The 16,866-nt window shown below is 44.3% G+C and overlaps 1 protein-coding gene across 2 annotated transcripts in view; it reads right to left on the bottom strand.

Annotated features, from left to right (window-relative positions):
• The window catches only part of WIPF1 (WAS/WASL interacting protein family member 1), a 57,475-nt gene extending 46,528 nt beyond the window's left edge, over window positions 1–10,947 (bottom strand). The window contains exons 1-2 of one of the 2 annotated variants that reach the window (XM_060281008.1): window positions 10,673–10,947; window positions 3,760–9,544 (exon numbers count right to left, since the gene is read on the bottom strand). The gene's annotated coding sequence lies outside the window, so the exon portion shown is untranslated. The remainder of the gene's footprint in view (window positions 1–3,759; window positions 9,545–10,672) is intronic. The other variant, XM_035134980.2, reaches the window with a different exon arrangement.
• Window positions 10,948–16,866: the final 5,919 nt, after the last annotated feature.

The following is a 16,866-nucleotide window of genomic DNA, read 5'->3' as shown; positions in this document are numbered from 1 at the left end:
GCTGCCAGTGGGAAACGGCTGGAAAAACGGGGGTTTCCCGGGGAATACGGGAGACTTGGCAGCTATGGTGGGATATGTCATGGATCGGGACAGGGTGGGGGGAATCACAGTGATGACCCACAGCAATGTGTGGCCGGGCCAACTAGTTTCAAATAAAAATCAACACTTTTGGAACCACAGGAGCAACAAAAAAAGACAAAAACAAGAACCTCAACCGCTCAAAGTGTATGCCTAAATTTTAATCACAGGAGAGGAACTTGTCGGTTAGTGAGAACTTCCCATTTTAGAAGCCACATAACTGCAGCTCAGAGTTTGCAGTTTTCTTTTCTCATGGGAGTTAAAAGGAAAGATCAGCTGAATTTAGAGATGATGGAAGCTAAAAAAGAAAAAGTATGGCTGAAGCACTAGAGGTTGCTCAGATTTTCTTAGGTCTCCTAGTTCGCGAATTTGTGGGGACAGCTATGTTTTCTTCCCACAGTGACTAAGAATTGTGCAATTGAGGAGCAGAGGGGATTTCCACGGAAAAATCAACTTTGCATAAAACTATCAGCAAGCCATGTTTTGTAACCAGCTGTTTTCATTCTCCTTTATGTTTAACTGACATGAGTTTTTTAAACTGTTACCCGCGCCCCCCCCCGCCCCCGTTTATACCCTGATTGAGAACAGAACAGCAACTCTGAGGTTTTTAAACTAAAGTAAATCAGAAAGAAAGCTGAGAGCAAGTCTGAGCCACTTTTAAAACAACCGGAACTAAATTTAGAAAACAGTGCTCTCATTTTATGAGTAAATTTTACTTTGGAAGTACACTCCCCCAAAATCAGCTCGGGGTGGGAATGACAGGAGATTCCAAAAAACAGCACACATTTGGAGGAGAGGGGAGAGCATTCTGTTAGGCAGGCAGAAAAATGCTTGCACTGAGGAATGATTGTAATTGCGTGGCACTGAATTCCACCCATAGTAAATTGGGCTATTTCAAATAAAATCAAAGCTAGCTACAATATGTGGGCATTACCTGGAAAATTTAGATCTATTTTTTAAAAAGCAAATTCGCATGGATGGTTTCCCTTAATAGACTGATAAAGGGTGAATTCAGAAGTAATGTCAAGCCATAGTTTGGTTTGGAGCCTCAGAACCACACACCCCCTTCCCTCTTTAAAGCATAAGGTGCTTTCCCTTGGTGCAAAATGGATAAACAGGAAGCCTTGGCTTTGCATTATGTCCAAACCAGGGATCATGCATGGTCTGTTGCTCCCTAACAAGCCATGATCACTGGTCAACAACAACCATGGATTGTTAGGTTGCCTGAATTGCTGGCACTGGAAGCCAACAAGCCATGATCCCTAGTTTGGACAGAACACAAAGCCAAGTTTCTCCCTTCAGCCTCCCTGGTTTGTTTATGCTGCTTACACCAAGGAGGGAACAATTGGAAAGTGAGCACTGATATGCTGCTGCTCCTTCTTGTCAACCACAATGAGCCAGAAAATCTGGCTGATTGGGGTGTGAGAACGCAGTCACTATAACTATGGCCTGTCGATAAGGTTTTACCATTTTGAGGGCAAATGCAAACCGTGGTTGCCAGTTCAGATGCAACAGAAACCTACAGAAGGGAAGGATTTAGAACCAATGAGAGGAAGAAGACCCTTAGACTCCTGCATGCAACACAAAATCATGGTTTACTGTTACATCTGAACTGAGCTTTGGGATACTGGAAAAGCACAATACAGTACTCCTATTAGGAGAATTATGGGAGTTGAAGTCCCCAAAACCATGGGGAACACCATGATGGCTACCCTTGTTGTAGGCAGTACTAGGTCAATAACAACTGGGGAGTCTCTCGATCAACCTTGTGGGTGTTTTAAACCAGGAAACATGAACAAATGCAATCAACAGCCTTCAAAGTGTGTATTGCATATTTTTATCTCCAAGATGTAGCCTGGATTAGTGCCCTTGTGCAATTCCGTATCATTGGTGTGGCCTCAAGGGGAATATTTGGGGTAAACTGCTCTCCCCCCTTTTTTTCTTGCAATACACAAGTAGTCTGGCATGGTATCCAGGCTCATCTTCCATGCCAAGTTAACCAGACAATTGGGCCTTATGCAATGCACACAGCTGTCAGTGAGCATCATTTACGCATACAACCCTCCCTACAGTCTATCACTACAATGTGTTTTCTGATGCTTGCAGCAGTTGTGGCTTTCATTGTTCCACCCGATCTCTAGGATTTAAAGGATTGTGCTGCTTCCTGCTCACAACAACTGTTTTATGCTGTTCTCTTAGGCCTGCTTATCTTAATAGTGCCCATAGGGGTGTGTGTGTGTGTGAACCTGTCTTAACTGCATTATATTTTTTTAAGCCACCATGGAAACTTGGTTGAAGGGGCAGGGTAAAAATATACAAAAGAAATTACAACAACTTCTGTCCGCTTTCTGATTTTAACTCTTCATATCAGCTTGTATAAAAATAAAAGTAACCTTCAACGTAGTAGGATGAGGATAAAATCACGTCAAGTTTGAGAACCTTGGGTCCTTCTTATGAAACACAAGTAGATTCTACAGCTGCTAGAAATTAGCAGATGATTTTGCCTGAGTTCCAAGTTAGTTGTCTAATAAATCCTTTAAAAAAACACACAAACGGAACTGCATTTCAGAATCCAAAAAACCAAGCAACTAAATTTTAAAAAGGGCAACACTAAACTGCACCACAAGGTCAGTTTCCTGCTTTCCTAGCACTGTTTTTCCTTCATGGAAGATATTCACAACATTTCCTGGAATGGTATGGACCAGGCATCCCCAAACTTCGGCCCTCCAGATGTTTTGGACTACAATTCCCATCTTCCCCAACCACTGGTCCTGCTAGCTAGGGATCATGGGAGTTGTAGGCCAAAACATCTGGAGGGCCGCAGTTTGGGGATGCCTGGTATGGACCATGCTAGTCCTACTCAGAGTAGAGCTACTGAAGTTAACACACATGACTAACTTAGGCTCATTAATTTCAATGGGTATACTCTGAGTAGGACTTTCTTAGCTGAATACAACCCTGAATCTGGAATTTGAACCCCAGGGCAGGTCCTACCCTTATGCCGTGAGGCAACAGAAAGATCTCAGGTAGAAGATGGAGTTCCCTTATATTGAAATCAAATTCACCTTGGGAAAGAATTGGGAAAGACTTGCTACAGAAACTGCCAAATACAAAACACACACATTAAAATGGGCAGTATTATCCAATGTAACAGATACAACCTGATTACAATGCCCATCTCTATATTGGCGTGATGTTCTCCAAAGGCCAGTTCTAGAGATTTCTTCAAAGGTGAGATCCAGTGATGTGCATCTTCAGTGAAATGATCTCCTGCTCATCCTGCAGCCCCCTCCCAAATCTGGGATACACTCAGAGCATATTTGGGGAGGCACAGGGGCATAGCTGTCAAGTTTTCCCTTTTTTCGCGAGGAAGCCTATTCAGCATAAGGGAATTTCCCTTTTAAAAAGGGGGGAACATGACAGCTATGCACAGGGGACTGCAGGGGGGGAGGAGGGGGGAGAGGAAGATCTGCGTGCACAATATTGGATGTCATCCTTAGTCTCCACTTCTTACCCAACATACGTGAAGCCATTTTCCCCCTCACTTCAATTAAAAGGGTGACCATAGGTGAAGCAGAGTCATCATGATTCTTCACACACACACACACACACACACACACACACACACACACACACACCACCGCCCAAGCAAGAGTCCAACACACTTTAAAAACGTCTTACCAGACACCAGCTCCTTCCTTCATCAATGCCCTCTTCGAAGGAGATTGCTTGACTCCACTGCAAGGCAGAGCAGGAATCCAGAGAGCTCCCATGAAGTCAGTGAGAAGCAATTTCTGAAAAACTTCTGTGTGGTTTCCTCTAAGGGAACTATAGCCCATTAGCTTCCTTATAAGCATTGAAAGTTCCTTACTAAGGCAGCTTCCTGTTTGCAATCCTGTTTGCTTTTAATGCATCTCTTCAGCGGCTAAAGTTCTAAAACTTTTACAGAGGTTTCCATTATTTAATTGTCCAACCCCACAGCACAAGGCCGCTGTGATCCAAACACTTATTTCATTGTGTAATTTCCTGGAAGAAGCACCCTGACATAAAGTTGTGAGCACTATTCTCCCAGTCCCATTCAGAAACCAAACAATATCTTGTTGATTCCTTGCTGCACAGTCGGTAAACCCCTTGTGCCACATCCAGCACAATGCATACCAATGTCGCAGCCATACATAAGAGGCTGACTTCATGAGCGGCAGCATCAGAAACACAGCCTGCTATCCTTCTTTAGTAGTATTCCGTGCCAATAACTCCAAGGGCCTGGGAAGATGTCATGCTAACCATATTTTAAGTGGCGATAAAGAGACCAGAAGCAGGCTGCATGCTCGCCATCGACCTGAACCATGGCGGAGAATTACGTCGGTTATCTGCGTTAATGCAAACATATCTAATGCGAACCAGGATTCCCTATAAAGGAACAGAGAAGAAGTACAGTAGATTCAAGAACTATAGTAGCTTGCCTCCCTTCAGCCAGTCACTACTTTTGGGTGGGATTCAGTCACATATTGGTGAATTTCAGGTTGCATACTTAAAGCTGCTTTGGAACTCTTGTGCAGCAAACTCACTGTCCCTCACCACTTTTCGCAGTAAGGAAAGTGATGGGGAATTGCACTGGGAAGAGTAGGATAACCTTTGTGTGTAGGATAACCTTTGAAGGAACCACTGGAACCAGCCGTGGTTATTATTCATGTAGATCAATGTACCCAATGTGGTACCCTCAGCAAACCTATGCCAACATATCTAAATTCCCCACAAACAAACTGTTCGGTAAATAGCCATTGCTGCAAATTTTGTATGAACAAATCGGGATAAATGCTCAATCCACAGGTTGCCTGGAAGCAGATTTGGTTTCAAGTCCTACGGTAGGTAAGAGGGACTCCTGGTTAGCATAAAGTGAGATCAACATCTTTGCTAATGCAATGCTTAAGGCTGGCAGAAGGGAAGTTAATGGGAATTCCATACATGGCTGAATTCCATCTATCCTCCTAAGTTCTATTAGGAGTTCTACCCAGATTTCAATGCTTTAACTATTGTCTTTTCATGTTCGTAGTTTGTGGGACACCATGGAGGGCGCAAATCATCACTCTACCATTGTACCTGATTGATAATGGCAGCACATACATTCCCTAAATAAAAACAACGAACAACCGCAACATTTATTTAAGCCTACAGGAAAACAGTTCAGTGCAACATTGCAAGACTCTTCTGTCCTTGCGAGAAAAGAAAAGAAGAACCACAAAATCTTATTGCGCCATTTCTGTGCAACAGTTATGCGTTACAGAAAAACCTTTAGCAATCCTCGTGGGGATTTAATTCTTCATTTTTTGCTCAGCACTCCAGCAAGAACCATTCCAATATTCATGGAGAAAACTTATGAAAGGAGAAATTAAACAGAGAGGAAATACTAAAGCCTGGGAAAGTAAATATTCCCATTTAAAATGCTTCATTTTTGCATGTGTGGCTAAGTCCCATTAGTTTCAGCCGGAGAGGTGACACTGCCATTAGTGTCAATAGGACTTTGGGTGGATCTGACATCTAGCATCTCATTGTGTCACACAACAAATTTAAGTCATGAGCAAGTTGTAGTTATCTCACAGTTATAAACAATTAGGCAGAATAATTTTATTGTGCTAGTAGTCAGTGCTGTCAATAAGCTCCCAATTGGAAATACCCAATTTACTTCCTACTTCCTTGAAAAGGAAACCCAGATAAGCATCAAGAAACTAGAAAAGAGAATATGAAGATAATCAAAAGTGAAATCACTCTTCTCTGCCCCAGAGCACCTTGTCACAAGCACAGTTGTTGTTGTTTTTGTGTCTATGCTATGCCTGATATATATTTGCAGTTTTCACTTTGCAAACATAGGCTGATTATCCAGATTTAGTCATACTCGGAGTAAGCCCATTGATTTCAAGAGGCCTACTCCTAGTACGAGTAAAATTGGGGGCATTGCTAACAAATGGCTCCCCTTCCCCAATACTTTCATGTTCTTTAACCATTGGTTCCAAATGCATGGGGGTGGGGAAATGATAATTGATTCCACATAAGTTTTATCACCATCTCAAAACCGATGAGATTCAATCGAACAATAAGAAATGACTAGCAAAACGACTGCTGTTGCTTACAATTCCCCAGCGACAGCATTTCTCACAGCTGCTGCAACAGAAGAACCAGCAGAAGATTGGCAGGGGAGTGGGGTGGAAAGAGAAACATATGGATTTGTAAAATAAGTTAGGGTTGCCATACATCCAGAATTTCCCGGACACAGCTGGGATTCAGCTGCCAGAAACAGTGTCTGGGCGGAAATTGCTAAAAACATCCAGGAAAATCCAGCTGTATGGCAACACATGTCACCGGTGTCGTTTTGGGTGTTCCTTAAAAATAGATCAAAAACTTTGGTTTTTTGAGATTTTGCCAAACAAAAGTTCAACATCTCTTGTGTCCAGATTTTCAGTTTTTGAAACATGGTAACCCTAAATAAGTGAATGCTTGCAGGGAATGCACAGCACTCATCTGCACAGTGTAAATGCCTACATTTGCTTCCAATACAATTCAGGCTTCTTATTTAACCTTCAGAATAGGCACCTATAGATACGCACACTGTAAAATGTGCCTCCTTAGGTGGGTCAAAGCAACAATAAATCCTTTAACTAAGATCCTGCCATGCTTCATATGATCTGCTTCAACTCTTTTGACTGTACAATTCACATTTTGCATGAAGGTAACTGCCAAACAGGCACGTAAGTTGACAAGCAACGAGGAACAGTACTTGCGGTCTCTGCCATCGGATATATTTAATCTTAGGTTGCTCAGAGTGGCAAACAAACTGTACAACTTTAAACTCAAGAGTTAAAATGATGTCAGAGGTCATATTGTCCACGCTGCTGCTGCTACAGGAAACTCACAACTATTGCATCATTATTAGATAGGGCTTGTTTGTTTTTAACTGAACTTTTTTAGTGTAATAAAATGGGTTCTTAAATGGTTTCAACATATATTCTCAAAGCGGAATTCTCAGCTGTCCCGTCCAACATGGCCAATGCTCAGGGGTGATGGGAATTGTAAGCTCAGCCAGAGACACAGGTTCCTCAGACCTGTTTAGGAAGAGTAACAAAAGAGAATTCTGTGCTATTTCCCTGCAGCTGAAAAGCAACCCCTCCTTTAGGGAAAAGAAATGGGTAGCAAACAATACGCTCCTACAGGTGAAACTCGGAAAATCAGAATATCGTCAAAAAGCGCATTTATTTCAGTAATGCAACTTAAAAGGTGAAACCAAAATATGAGATAGATGCATGACATGCAAAGCAAGATATGTCAAGCCTTTATTTGTTGTAATTGTAATTATTTGTCGTTAGGCGGGTCAATTATAAATGGAATGTAATTAATGAAATGTAGTAGCGAGGTTTATTTTTGTATTATTGTAACTATTTGTTTTATTATTGTGGAATTTCCAAAAGAAAGCATTTGTAAAAATTGAAAGGAAAATAAAAAATAATAAGTTGCATTACTGAAATAAATGCACTTTTCAACAATATTCTAATTTTCCAAGTTTCACCCGTATAAACACAAGAGTTTGCGAATCATGCAAAAATCAAGCAATTTACCCCTCAGCAACTCAATAAAGATGTAACTTAGGGTCCTGGCTTTTTTTATATAAAAAAAATCCTCATCCCTGGGTTCCCCTTGGTCAGCTCCGGTCCAAGACATTTCGCCGCCTGAGGCAAAACAAAAAATGGTGCCCCTCACTGCCTTCCCCTCAGCTGCCTGAGGTGACTGGAGAAGGCGTGGGAAAGATCCAAGGCAGTGAGGGAGAAAAAAAGGAGGACAGGGAGAAGCAGGAGACAGCAAGTTCCTTGAGGGCCTGGATCTGCTCCCCTCCCAGCTGTACTCAGCCTGCCGCCTGAGGCAACTGCCTCAACAAGGTTAATGGCTGGGCCGGGCCAGGCCTGCCCTCAGTCCCTATACCTCTGCTCTGTCCTTTCAATATTTATTCATACCACCTCTCTTCCAAGGAAAGAGATGTACCAGATGTACCCTCCAGATGTTGGACTACAAATCCCATCATCCTTAATAACCTTCAGCCATGCTGGCTGGGGCTGATGGGAGTTGGAGGACGACATCGTCTTGAGGGCACCATGTTAGCTGCCCTCCCAGGTTATGGCCAACCATAGCCATACACGCTTAGCGCTGAAGTGAAGTAAATTTACAGTCTGAACAGTCTTACGGTTTGCCATCCAAAGGGGTGGGGGATGCAGGTTACTTTAGAATATGGCCAATTCAGGCCCTGCTGCATCGTCTGAGGAGATTCCTGCTCATTCTGCTGAGTGAGGCCCAAAGGCCTGCCCTGACCATCACCACTCCAGCCAGTCACTAAAACTAGCAGCCACAAAAAGGAAGAGGGTAGAATCCAGATGGCAACTGGGAAACAGAGCAAGGGGAAGTTGCAACGCGACTTGCAAATAACCGAGCATCTCTTCCCGATTAATTGATTATTTCTCTCTCCCTTTCGCTCTATTAATTCTTCTCAAACTCTTGTCATTTCAATCTGACTCATTTCCACCGAACACAATTCTTCAGCGTTCCTGTGCTACATCATTACAGTTTTAGACATAATGCTCCTTGTCTTGAGAGCTGACGGTAAACCTTTGCACACTATTCCAGAAGCAGGACTTTGCTCCTCTCTTGAGCATTTGTAAGGATGTGGGAACCGCAACAGTCAGCTGACGGCTTGCCTACCCATTTCATTTGAGAATACTTCCCGATCTGTTTTCAAAAGCGGGTGGAGTAGGAACAGCAAAAGCGACTGGGGATCTTGTCACATAAACCACACAAAATACAGAAAACAGAGTATTTGTACTCATGCCAGGGAAGAGGAGGGAAATGTTGAACTTCAAATTTACACATAAAGGAAATTGAAAGCCGTTTAATAGCCATTTGGCTCTGATGCAGTTGCTAACATTAGCTCATGATAGGCACAGGAAGGAGGTAATAGCCAGCATCACATACTTGAGCAGAGCACTGTGGGAATTTTATAAGCGCCTCTTCTCTTCCGCCTTTCTTTTAAAACAAACAAACAAACAAAAAAACCCACCAAAATTCAAGAGATTCAAATGACTTGTACTAAACAGAGAAAGTCAGAGGCACTTCCAAGCAAATCAAGCATGAGGAAGTTGAAACCGAGACAGTGATGCTCTTTTATAGCAAGCTGGCAAAGTTGCTTGCAGAAGCCATTTCCAAGTGGTTTGCAGCTCACTCTAAGGCGCAGCTGAGGAGATATGGAAGTTTGATTTGATGCACACCTGCTTAGAATCATAGAATTGTAGACTTGCAAGGGACCCCAACGGTCATCTAATCCAGCCCCCTGAAAGGCAGGAATCCTGCCCACAGGCATCCTTGGAAGTTCTAGCTGTGGGAGGGGGGGCATTCTCTCTCACACACATTAAAACATCACTTGATATGACACCTATCAAAAGCAAATGCAGAAATCAGCTGTAGTTAAAGCACTATCAAAACCCTTTTCCAAACCAAAGCCAGGGGGTGGAGGGGCTACCAGGGTTTTTTTTTTTGCCCCAAGTAAAGTCTCCAAAGGCTCACATCATATGCAAATGTGCATTGTGTGTGTGTGTGTGTGTGTGTGTGCGCGCGCGCGCGCATGCACACACCAAGCTGTGTCTTTGCCCCAGGGGAAATAAAGGCTAGTTTCATCCCTGTCCAGACACCCATAGCTGCGGTAGGTGAAAAGAGAATAAATGGACTCTCAAGCAGACACACAAAGCAGAGATGTCAATGGAACATCAGCAGGAGCCTCTGGAGTCTCACTTTGGGCAATTAAGATTCCAGCACTGCAGGGGGTTGCACTAAATCAGTGATGGCCAAACTTGGCCCTCCAGCTGTTTTGAGACTACAGTTCCCATCATCCCTGACCACTGGTCCTGTTAGCTAGGGGTGATGGGAGATGTAGTCCCAAAACAACTGGCGAGCCAAGTTTGGCCATCACTGCACTAGATAAACCTCGTGGGTCCCTTCCGATTCTATGGCTAAAAGGGATTTGATTCCATTCCTTTAAATAAATAAATAAAAAGGCAAGGGTTAACGCGGGTTCTGGAACTGGGTCTACTTTATGAGCCACATCTGCTTACTGACGCCGCTGCCGGCGCCCGGGCGGGGGACGTCTCTAACTTAGGCAGGGAGCGGAGGAGGGAGCGGAGGAGGGAGCGGCGGCCTGTCGGTCGCCCCGCCGGAGACTTTCGACCCTCTTTTACATCCCCGCTTGCAAAAAAAGCAAACCAACCACAAACCCTGCTCTGCTAAGCGGCGACTCCTTGGCCAGATGAGCTCTGCAGCAACCCCGGCTCGCCTGGAGCAACAGGGGCGAGGACCGGGAGGTCGGCCCGGGATCTGCAGCAGAAATTTGGGGAGGGGGTTGGCAGAGGGAGAACCCCAGACTGGAGGAGCCGCCTCCCCAGCAAAAGTAACTGACCGATGCTCACATCCACACAAGTCAATACCCCCCCCCGCCCAAAACAATAATAATAATCACCGTTATTGTTAATTGTTGTTGTTTTTAAAGAAAAGTGTGAAGGATACCAACCTAAACTTCTACTCGCGCTCTCCTCTCCCCCGGAGCCATTCAGAGGTTGCCAATAGCCCAGAGCCCCTCCAAGAGAGAGAGAGGGGCGGAAAAAAGCCCCTCCCCTGCTCCAGATGTTTATGGGAAGGCAGCGGCGCGAGCGGAGGGGGAGGCAAAGAGGAGGAGGAAGAGGAAGAAGGCGGCGGCGAGACAGATCCAGAGAGCAGCCCCACCGCTCAGAAGCCGCTCCCCCCCTCCGAGATCCGTCCTCCTCCTCCTCCTCCCCGGGTAGAGCAGATGATCTGGGGGTCAACCCAGGAAAAGAGAAACGGGGGCGGGGCAGAGGGGGGAAAGGATCTGCTTTCTTCCCTCCCCCCTTGCGGAGATCTGCTCAGATCCTGTGCAAACTGCGGGCTCTTACATCCGCGGGTGGTGGCTGCCTGCTTGGGTGGGTTAACTTATTAAGGCTCGCCGTTGCGCAGGCGGGACATTTCAGCCTGGGGTGGGGGGCAAGCTATTTTTAGAGCCCTCCAGCAGGATCTCTCGTGTGTGTGTGTGTGTGTGTGTGTTTTGTACACAAAGCAGGAGGAGGAAAAAAGAAGGGGTCCTTCTGGGCTTGTCCTGTATTAGAGACCCCCATGAACCCCCTGGACACACACACACCGCCTCTTCTCCATCGCATTATGGATTGTTTACTTTTACGCATGGGTTCAACTCCCTGCACTGGTTCTCTCCCCCCCCCCCCAGTGAGCATGCGCGCGACCTGCAGGCATGCCCAGTATCCACGAGAAGCGCCCCCTGCCCGAAGCTGCTGCCCTTAGCCTGCCCTTTGCACGCAGCGCCGAGACAGGCAGATCTCTCAGTCCGGATAGCGGAGGTGCAAAGGGCAGGGCCGGCTGACCTAGAATGCAAAGAGAATTTATCCAACGGTAGTGGGAAACAAGTCCCGCCCGGTGCTGTTAGGCGTGACAGCCAAATATTTTTATTTTCCGAATGTGATTTAAACTGGCAATAGCTGTGGCTCCTCGCGCTGGGCAAGAGACTAGTTAAAACAGCAAAACCCTCTCTGATCAAATCAGCCAAGACTTTCAGATGCATTTAATGCCATAGAATCATTATTTTATTTATTGAATTTATATACCACCCTATACTCTGGGGGTTTCAGGGTGGTTCACAGAATAAATCAATATATTAAAAAAAATCATAGGATTCAGGACCGTCTTTACTCGGGGGTGCAACGCACTGTATTCTGAGGGGCGCCAAATGTATACCTATTGTTCCTCTCATTTGACGGCAGTGAAAAGCTTTGGAGCGAAAGTCCCCTCCCCCCTCTTCCATCACTCTGTTACTCTGTAGCGTCAAATATTTTTTAAATTTTAATTTATTTATTTTATCTCTATACTGCCCTATACCCAAAGGTCTCGTTTTATTTTATTTCTATACTGCCCTATAGCTCAACTACTTTGAGTTTGCCCCCCCCCAAAGCTCAACAACTCTGGCTCTTCCCCCCTCCAAAAAAAACTCAATAAAAGTTAACGGGGGGGGCCTAAACTAAATTTGGGGACACCGGGCGGATTTTTGCACCCCGGCAGCCCAAATGCTAAAGACGGCCCTGATAGGATTCAAATTCTTACTCAGCTATTTCATCCTAACAAAATGCACATTTGTTTGTCACTTTATATCAGATCTATCCAAATCGATCACTTCTGTCAATAGCGCTGGGTATTTTCCTTGGGCAGATTCCTGGTGACTATAGCAGCTGCATAGACTGGAGGAATTTAACTGGCGTGGAGATGATGCAATGCTAGGAAGTGTCACCTGCGGAGTGTTGAGTTCTCCCCAGCCAAACCACCTCGCAGCTGCTAAAGGCTCAGGATCTCTGCCAGGGGGGGAAATAAAGGGTGGCAGTGGTTTCGGACCAGCTGTTCTCTGAATCTGACAAAGGGGCTGGTCATTTCTAGGGAAAGTTTGTTCTCATTATTTCCGGTCAAGTCTTTCAGCTAGAGTTTCCTCCCAACATATCACACCCTTGTGGTCCACATTAGCTCATCTGGAAAAATTCTTGCCCATAGTTGAGTGGACATGTTGCCCAGGATGTGAATTTAAATATGTATCCATGAAGTCTATAAGCAGTTACACAGTGTACATGCTGTATCCCCCCCCCCTCCTCTGGCACTACATCTTGTGCCCCTCCATTTGTAGACTGGAATCTAGATTTTAAAGTCATTGACTTAGAAGTACATTGTATTTCTTTCAGGGCAGATGCTTTGTCCCTACGTACCCACAATATCCAAACGAGGTGCTTTGCTTTGAAATGATCCCACCAGTGTCTATTGACCTCCCAAGAGTTTATTGTCCTTGCCTTGCCTCTAATGGCCTCAATTACATCTATCTGGGGAGGGGGGGGGAGAGAACAGTGGTGCTCTGGGGACACAGATGCCACAGGCAAAGGGGCAGGCAGCAGAAAAAGAGCCCCATTAAACAGTAGGGAAGAGATGCTGTTGCCAGCTCTGCTTTCTCAAGTTGCAGGATGTGCAGAGGTGTGGAAAGGTCAATTACTTCTTCAAATGATGCCCGCAAGCATCCCATCTTGATTCACATAACAAATAGCATTAATAGGCAGGCTGTACAACTTTCCGGGTGTTTCTCCCCCACCCCTCTTCTCTTCAAACTTTGTTCTGTTTTGGTTTTTTGCTCTAAATCTTCCTTCCTTCCTTCCTTCCTTCCTTCCTTCCTTCCTTCCTTCCTTCCTTCCTTCCTTCCTTCCTTCCTTGGCTTTGGAAAGAAATCCATCTTGTGCCATTGTACAAGTTCTTAGGGTAGGGCTTGCTTACTGCTGTCTCAGGCTGAATGTCACAAAACAGGACATTGCATAGCAGGGAAGTTTCAGGCACATTGTGGCGCAAACATTTAGTTGCGGTGCACTGGGACCCAGGTCTCTAAACCATGCTCCAGGCCAGATGTGGGGAACCTTTGGCCCTCCAGATGTTGCTGGATTGTCAGGCCCAGCAGGGCTGGTCAGGGATAATGGGAATTAGGATTCAGCAACATGTGGCGAGTCAAAGGTTCCCCACACTGTTTGTAGGCCTTGACTTTGTGAGAATAGGAAGTGGTGATGATCACCCACTTAGCAGCTTTAGTTATTCTAAATTGGAAAACAGCCACCACTAAGTGTTGGAATTAAACCTTATGTGCAGTACAGTACATGGGGGGTATTGGCTTTATAGAGGGCTAGAAATTGCCTTTCAGTGCAGCTACTGTACAGTATGAGCAAGATCCTTTGACTTCCTATGCTATATTGTTTCCAACACTCTGCTGGTATCTTGAGACCATGTGTAATTTTTGCATCAACAAGGTTGTGCGGTATACTTGGTGACTAGACACACACACACACACACACACACACAGAGAGAGAGAGAGAGAGAGAGAGAGAGAGAGAGAGAGAGAGAGAGAGAGAGAGAGAGGAGTTAGTTAGTTAGTTTGAGGACCGCGTTTTAGAGAACCAAAACAAAGGAAGACAAGACATCTGTACCTTTGCTGACTTTTAAAATGCGGGATTTTGGCAAGTGTACTTGTCCTTCAAGGCTGAGAATAGCGGCACCTTTTGCACAACACATAAGTTACATACAGGTAATAAACAACTTCTTTGTTGAAGATCTGAATTAGATGGGCTAGTCGTTTGACTCAAAGTACAACAGATTCATGTTTGCATACTCAGAAGCCCTGCATTATATTGCTCAACATTTAAAGGGCAGCTGAGCCAAATATGGGGCAACTGAATAGTCCTGCTTTTGTTTTTTAATGGTTTGGGATAGTCTGATGCATACACAGAGATTTTTTAAAAATAAAATAAAATAAAGACCACCCAGTAAAATTTGCAACCATGTTTTGATGTGGTAAAAGAGTAACTGCTGAAAAATGCAACTTTTGCAAGCCACCAGCAAGGTAAACAAACCCTATTGGTGATGAAATTCATCATTACGCAAGATTGCTTTGCTGTGATATTCCACCATGAAAGATGTGGTGTTGATGTTGCTTTTCGTAACGAGGCACAAGCCTTGGATGGATTTCTAGCACTGCAGAGAGCTGAGCTGATGGATGCAGTGGAAAGAAATACCCAACACTGTTATCCTAAGCCCTGTCTTTTTGCCTTTGCTTCTTCCTGCAACTTCTTCTTGCAAATGTGGAAACAGGAACTGCTTAGTCAGCATGAGACTCATAATGCCTCTGGAAGAGAGGAAACCACAGCAAAGAGGACAAATATACACTTAAAGTGAACAGAACAGTGGAGCAGTTTGAAAATCCAGCCCTAACGACAGAGTGAGCACAACAGGAAATGTTTTAAAACTGTGGATCCAGCACTTTGTGACTTGATGAAGCCAGAAGTGCTAAGGCGGAATTGACGTTTGCAAGGGTTCGATTTCTGAGCAGCAAATGCCAGGAAGCCGAGACAGAATTTGTTTTGCTGTGGTTCACTTCCAGGCAGAAATTAAAATAGAATTTCTGTTTCTGTGGCATTCAGTTTCTTAAAAAGTTGAAATGAAAATGTCCAATTAACATTTCCGCACTGTGGGTGTAAGTCCCACTGAAGTTAGGGGGGCCTTACAGTGGTACCTTGGTTCTCAAACACCTTGGTACTCAAACAACTTGGAACCCAAACACTGCAAACCAGGAAGAAAGTGTTCCAGTTTGCGAACTTTTTTCGGAAGCTGAACATGCTCTGTTTTGAGTGTTACACTTTTGTTTTGAGTGCCATACTTCCATTTTGAGTGTTATGCTGACAATTTGAATGTTATGCTTCCGATTTGAGTTGCGCACCTCCGCTTTGAGTGTTAACGCTGTCTGTTTTTGCTATTTATTTTGCGTTTTTGTTTTTGCGGCTCTTTTTTTGTGACTGTGTGGAACCCAGTTCAGCTACTGATTGATTGATTGATTGATTGTGTTACTGCAGTACAATGTTTATTGTTTTCATCTTATGGATCAATGGTCTCGTTAGATAGTAAAATTCACTATGTGGAATACCGCAGACTACTTACTGCGGCTAGACTGAATGTCCTTGATTCGGCGGTTTTGAGGGGAAGATTTGGAGGAGTCCCATACGGTCAGAGAATGTGTGTCAGAGAAGCGTTCCTTGGTTTTGGAACGCTTTGGTTTTGGGATGGACTTCCGGAATGGGTTAAGTTTGAGAACCAAGGTACCACTGTACTTCCAAGTGAACATGTATGGCAGTGTTTCTCAACCAGTGTGCCTCCAGATGTTTTGGGACTACAACTCCCATCATTCCTGACCACTGGTCTTGCTAGCTAGGGATGATGGGAGTTGTAGTCCCAAAACATCTGGAGGCACACTGGTTGAGAAACACTGATGTATGGGATCAGAGTTTAAATGCTTCAATCCCAATTACATTTGCTTGGGAAGAAACACTTCTTCTTTTTACATTTTGACATGAACGAGTTTAATACTACGTACACATTACCAGCTTAAAATGCAGTGGGCTCATTTTCATTTGCAGGTCACTGTGCACAACGGTAGAATTGGATATGTTTTCTTGTCTCCTGCTGTCTGTCCAAACTGGAGGGGGAAAGAGGCAGGGGGGTGTTCTTATATGGATATGTTTTCCAATTGGATCAAAGCTGGTTTGCGGGGAATTGCATTAAAATGCAGCGTTTCTCAAGAAACTACAGGATAGATGTGGATTGCAGCTAACATTGTGTGTCCAAGCCTTTAGACACCAGTGCTGGGAAAATTAACATGTTTAACTAGAGAAAAGTCATTACTGACATTTATTACAGATATGGACTTCTTGTGTGAAAGAGAAAATAACAACAGCAGCAGCAGCAGCAGCAACAACAACTTATTTATTTATACCCCGCCCATCTGGCTGGGTTTCCCCAGCCACTCTGGGTGGCTTCCAACAAAATATTAAAATACAATAATTAATCAAATATTAAAAGCTTCCCTAAACAGATGTCATCTAAAAGTCAGATCGTTGTTTATTTATTTGACATCTGAACTGGCAATATCTGGGTTTGAAGATGGAAAAATGATTGACTTATAGAAAATAGAACAGCTGGTTGTTAATGAGTGAATACTACAATTAGCTACAGGACAGAGAATCTGAAATCTTTTAAAATCTTTTTTCTTTGTCTTGTCTTTTCTTCCTCTTTTCCCTTTTCCCTTCTCTCCTCCTCCATTCATTTTTAAGTTAGATTTCA

The sequence above is a fragment of the Zootoca vivipara genome, chromosome 1 (genome assembly GCF_963506605.1).
Source record: "Zootoca vivipara chromosome 1, rZooViv1.1, whole genome shotgun sequence".
In the NCBI taxonomy this organism is placed as follows: domain Eukaryota; kingdom Metazoa; phylum Chordata; class Lepidosauria; order Squamata; family Lacertidae; genus Zootoca; species Zootoca vivipara.
The sequence above is the reverse complement of the archived record's forward strand: the minus strand, read 5'-3'. Positions and strand labels throughout refer to the sequence as shown.